Genomic DNA, 6,632 nt, shown 5'->3' with positions numbered 1-6,632 from the left:
TAATTAAGTGTTTGGGACTAATAATGGCTGGTTCATGGTTTGAAAAAGAAGGCACAGAGGGTATACTATTTTTTTCTTTCAAGACATCGTTACATTTGTCCATTATGTTTCATTTAAACTTCACAGTTTTGAATCCTCTTTTAGTTCACCAACCCTGGTAATGCCCCTCAAATGTGATAGTACTATTACTAAGTCATAAATTTTATAAATGATTTTTTTGTTTTTTATTCAAATGTTCAGTTCGTTCATTCCAACCTTTCAACATAAAGAAATGAGGTTCTTTTTATATGACTTGTTTATTTAATAGATGAGAATTTAACAGAGTTTGTGTAATTAGAATTAACTCTAATTATTAGGTCTTTCCACTTTTCTGTGCAAAGACCTATTGTATATGTTCTGATTATTAGTTGGGGTTTTTTTCCGCCAAATTTTGTTCTTGGATAACATATTTGTTTTGCAATATGTCGCTTCGATATTTCCCATCTGCTATAGTAAAGTCCATGCGCTTTTAAATTTCACCCTGCTAAGCCATGCAATTTTCTTTGTAAGATTTTTTTTCCCGAACACTATTTACCTTGGGACTACATCTCCTCCCTTTAGAAAAAAAAAGAAAGCTACACAGTTTTTCTATAAAATTGCTCGTCAAACTTTGTTTCGAATGATTTGTCCTATTTTTCCAAAGCAATATGAACACTCCGTACGAGAGTTATTTCCCCTTATGTATGTATTGTGATATAAGCGATATGAATTTCTATTTTGAAAATCATAAGTGATAGAAACCTTTTCAATTATTTTCAAAAACCGAAAAAAAGAAATCGACAACATATTGTTTCTAAATTGGAAGTTGCGACATGTTGTAACCAATACTGTTGGTTGAAAGGGTTCGCTAACATTAAATTGGAGTTTTCACCCCTCTTATATAAGGCATATAGTGATATTTCTCACTAACCATATATAATTAAATGAAGCCCTTGGTTTATGACCTTAAAATTAAATTCAAAGTCATATGCAAAATTGACTTTTAAGACTTTGATCTTTGCTTTTACCTCTTATGTATACATTATAACGACATGGGACTTTTTGCATTACGTTGCAAGACACTTGGGGAAAATGGTCAGTTTTGAAACCGTCAGCAAAAACAAATCTTTACAGTCTACCCAATTTTATTATTTGTATTAACAACATAGAAATTAATATTAGTAATACAATGTATATCATTGTTAGTCCGGATTTCTGTATACATATGATACAAATTGGTTCTTATTCCTTAATGTTTCTAAATCAATTTTCTTTTGCATTTTCTCATTGCTATTGCAACGTATTACAAAAACTTCATCACTGATACAAATGTTTTATAATCTAGGCAATGATTAACTGACTTTGTGTTCGTAAAAACCAACACATTCCTAGTCACACTTTTGGTCTAGGTGGCCGGCAAATGTGTTGATTGTTGTCTAGTTTTGGTACGCTCTTTGAACTCGTAACTTAAGAAACATTTTCCTTATAAACAATATGTAAGAACGTGATTGATTTTTTTTGTCTTTAACAGGTTTTTGATAATATAGCAAATCAATTAAAAGTTTTAGACTGAATCTCATATTTGCCAATTCAAGGGATGTATAGTACGAAGCTCAATGCTTATTGACACGACCTCATACAAAGTAACATTTTATTTTGGTTTCGTTTTGTGTTGATTCTCTTTGGCAAATTACGGTTTTGTTTGTTAGTTTAGTATTCTTTCGTTCAAAATTTTCGCCCTTTTCTGTTCTGTTCTGTAAAATCTTAACTATTTTATTTATAATGTTTGAATTTGAAGAGTTGGTGAAATTTTGAAAATTTTAACTTGTATGTTGATATCCTGCAACCCCCCCCCCCCCTAACCGCAGACAACATTTTCATAGTAGTGGAAGATATTAGCAAGCAAAATTGAGGGAATTGTGCAAATAATGATACAAGCATGAAAATTCCAACAAAGCATCATTATTATATACTTTTTAAGAAATCTTTGCTGGTCATTGAAAAAAAATAAATTTCAAGATGGCCACGGCCATTTTCTAAAATGGCTGTTTTCTTCAGTTTGAAAATACTGATTTTTCTGAAAAAAACTTTTCTTTGAACTTCTTTTAGTAAAAACCAATTATCAGGTTTGGCGGCTACCTTCCTTACATCACATATTTATTAAAAATGAATATTTGACATATCCAGTATTTGCGCATGCGCGAAAGTATTACAAAATTCTTCCAAAAACATTTGAACTGTTAACCATCTAATAAGTGTTTTTTGATTTCTAATGATATTATGAATTGGTTTAATAACATTTTAAAGGTTATGATTAACATGTGTTAACACTTTTGCGCATGTGCAAACTATTTATAGACATCAAGACCGATTATTAGATTTGGATTTGTATGCACTACCAGGTAATTCTCATGTTGTCAATGGATAAGGCGAAAATGTGGTGAATACCGGAGAAACATCAATTGTTGCTGCAGATCAGCCACTTTTGAAAATGCCTAAGCAAATTTACCGGGAATGCCTGATTTGTTCACAGAAGATAAGTTTATCGTCATGTTTGGTTGATTATAAAACTCTGGGTGATATACTGCGTGATAGGGGATGTACATGTTGTCTTACTGCCGCCAATATTGCAACACCAAGAACGGCAAATTTGCTTGAACTGTTAATTTAGGATTATGAAAGCTAAACTCAGAATATATAATTATGCCATGACTCTGTGACGTTCAATGATTTAAAAGACTGGTGTAAGGAAATATAATCATCTCGATCACAGTATCATTCCTGGCGTTCAATTATAAAAAAAAAAGTCTTCTAATTTTGATATTATACTCATGTCATGAGTGAGATTACGTACTTTACAAACAGTCCGTATATAGCAGGATAGCGTATTGTTTTAGGTCTTGATCGTGTAAATCATGCTCGATCGTTACCGACCCCTCTCCAAGATATGACTTCCCTTCCTGAACATCACCCACAGGTGGCATTGGAGTATAAAAATGATAATTTCACTGTACATAAGACCAGCAAATTTCACAATTGATAAGACACAAAAACAGAATAATGCATTTGTGAAGAGCGATGTTTGTGCTCTAGGATTAACCGAAGATCCCATTTAGACAAATGAATGGTAGCTGGACCAGGAGTCAGTATACTAGAAGATGAATTTGAAAGATCTTTTGGTTTGGGTCATTCTGTAACAGATGAAGATCATAATGAAGACTCTCCGAAAACACAAAAAATATGTCTTTAAACAGCTTTTAATCAAAGGCGTTGTAAAGTGATGAACGAGTTTAGAAAATTTATTTCTAGAAGAGTCGTCAGATTTGTAAAAAAAATGATTCTCTCTTTTAAGAAATTGTTGAACAGGTAAATATGTAAATAAACTCCAAGATATAGGTCCAAACGAAGATCTTTTGAACCAAATGCAAAACGAAGGAGAACCTGTTTTTTATAACCAAATATAAAATAACAACTTTCTATTTTGGACGCAAAATTAAACTGTAAACTTCTTAGTTAAAGACAAACAACAAAGCTAGAGAACCTTAAAAGGGATAGGGAAACTTCTTAGACTTCTTGTCATAGTAGAAAGTTTTACTTGGAATTTTTCTGTATCCATAAAAAGACAAACTGCTCCTCCGTCTTTATCTCATGATGTGTCTTGAAATAGTGGTATTAAATCGCTGCAAATGGGTTTAATTGAAACATTCTGCGATTTGCCGGTCCAAATTCGGACGCAATTATTGTTGGTGAGGCAGCAATGGTTTATTCCAGGTCACAAAGTTGGGCAGATATATTTAATGAAAATGCAAATAATGTCATACTGTCTTACATATAATCTTGCATCGATGAGTATTCAAGAGTAGACATTGTATTTGATGTTTACTAAATGAATATGTTATAGGCAGTGACAAGACAAAGGCAAGGTTTGTGTGGCAGATGGAAAGGTGTTGGTTTTGGTAGAACATCAAGGGTTTTGAGTAGTTTTTTTCTGTGAAGATGACAACGAAACGAAATTGTTAAAGTTCTTGCTGACAAAATTGCTTGTTCAGAGACTAAAAAAATGTGTATGTTACTCATGGTGAAAACATTCTTTGCGATTTCAATCAGAAAACTGCCTATCTACCCCTTGTTATCATGAAGAAGCAGATACACGAATGTTTGTCCATGTTCGTCATGATTATGAGAAGTGTTATTAATTGTAATTGTAGGTAGTACTGACACAGATGTAATAGTATCAAGAATTGCAGCAATCGCAAAACTAGGTAGATAACATTGTGAATAGGTTATGGAAAGTAACGACTTGGGATGGCTTCCTGTACGTAAAATATCAAATGCGTGTGTTCCTTGTGTAGCTGCTCTTCCTTTCCCCCATGCATTCATTGGACTTGACACTTTGTCGAATTGTCGTGGGGAAGGAAAGAGGTCAGCTTGGCTAACAATGGATGGAAAGATGTAAAGGACGTTGTTTTGGGTTTAGGTATTGAGCGAAGCACGATGTGAATTGTTTGCCAGGACGCAGCGGCATTGTGATACATTCTGCCTACGAGATGTTCTGTTCCAGAGCACATCACAAGAGAAGTAAATCAAGAGGGAATTGTTTGGCTCAGCCTGATTCAGGTATTCGACATTTACATGTACCAAGTCATGAACACTTGACTGCCGTTGTATCCTCGTTTCATGAACTTTCGAAATGCGGAGGCACACGTCCATCTGTGTTGGTGACTGTAAATGCTACTGTTCTGGTCTTCCTTTCACGGGTTGTTGTATAGGCAACTGTCAGATAATTATAAGATAAGCAAACCAAACTAGGCATTTAAACTTTTCACAGACTGTTATCATTTGTTAAGTTGATAAAATTATGAAAATATTTCTACGTATTAATTTGCCTCAATTTTGGAACCGGAAATCACTATTTTTCTTCATTTATTTGTTGTTTTGTCGTACTTAAGAACTGTTTTTAACGTTTATCATAACTTATTTTGGATTATACATATAACATATCTTCCAAAGATTTACATCCCTTTTGAAATTGCTTGAAAGTATACAAATTGAAATTTTTGACTTTTTTGCCGGCATTTTGAGACCGGAAGTCACCTAAAGTTTCATTTATGTATAGTCGTAATTTTGAAAATGTCATTTGCTTTTTATCTAATCTAACATTGGATTTCACATATCAAACACCTTTCAAAGGATTAACGAATTATTGCCAATTTGTAATGACGCCATTTCCAAAATGTGTGGTGGCCATCTTGAATTTTTTTTTCTTTGTCTGGCCAGCAGCGGATTTTTTATGAGTATCATTTAGTCAACCTGTATTCCAAATTTCATGCTTGTATCACGATTTGCACAATTATGTCCATAATATCTCACACTATAGTGGGAGGTTGTCGCTCGGTTGTCTTCTTAATAAATTATATTGTTTCCTTTCATACATTTTTTTTTTTAATTTAAAACTTTAGTTTTTTTTTTCTATTCGTTGTTTATTTGAAGTTATGTGCATTCCGAACAAACCATGAGGACATACTAGATGCAATCTTTTATTCTATCTTAGAAATTTAAAACTTGTTTTAAAATAGAAAGTTATTTAAATTATTTGTTATAAGTAACACAATATATTTAGTGTTCGATTATACCAAGGCAATAACGTCATCATAGAATCAGATAACCTGTATAGATAAAATTTATGTAATAGTGACATTCTCTTTATTGAAGATGAAAATTGCAAAGTTCTGATCATGTTGAAGGGCAAGTGTGTGCAAAGTTTTGATTTAAAAACAGATTTAGATTGTTCTTTGTACGTGTTGTCAAAAGTAACCATGCCATGATTTATTTCAAACAGTGAATAATTTGTCTTGGTGTGTTTGACTGCTTACAAACATTCTTCACAGCTAACAACATTTGTTGTCAGCACTTGTTTATCATTAATTAACAGGTCGGTCAATTACTTACAATTATAATGCTTCCAATTACATCTTAGTGCAATAAATACACTTTTCGGATCCGTTTAACAAATAACAATCATACAGTTTTTTTTTGTGGAGGATAAGTTATCACTCTTTATTATTCAATATTGTATTTTATTCCTTTTTTTTTAAGATAAACAGCAAATGAAATGTAGATCGGCGCAAATGCAAAACGCCAGACGAAAGATTTCGACGGGGGATGTTATACTTCTCAAAAGCGGACAACTAATTATAAAAAGAGAAAACCTTTGCTTATATTTGATAAACGTATAGTATATTGTTTAACTCTTAATCATCACGTGACAATTAAATGAAATTATTAAGTTTTATTTATATACTTAAGTAGGAATAAAAAAAGACGAAATGAATGATCATTTTTAATTGCAAAATAGATAATAATTCATTGAAGAGGTTATACTTTTTTGTAAACAACTCAGACATCATTTAAAAGTAGAACAACAAAAACTCTGAACTCCGAAGAAAATTCCAAACAGAAAGTCCATATCAAATGGCAAAATCAAATAATAAAACACATTCAACGAATGGAAAACAACTGTCAAATCCCTGACTCGGTACAGGCATTTTAAATGTAGAAAATGGTGGACTCAACCTGGCTTTAAAGCATACGTTGTAGTACCAATCCATTGTTCC

Source organism: Mytilus trossulus, chromosome 13 (assembly GCF_036588685.1).
Source record: "Mytilus trossulus isolate FHL-02 chromosome 13, PNRI_Mtr1.1.1.hap1, whole genome shotgun sequence".
Taxonomy (NCBI): Eukaryota; Metazoa; Mollusca; class Bivalvia; order Mytilida; family Mytilidae; genus Mytilus; species Mytilus trossulus.
Note: the sequence above shows the minus strand (reverse complement) of the source record.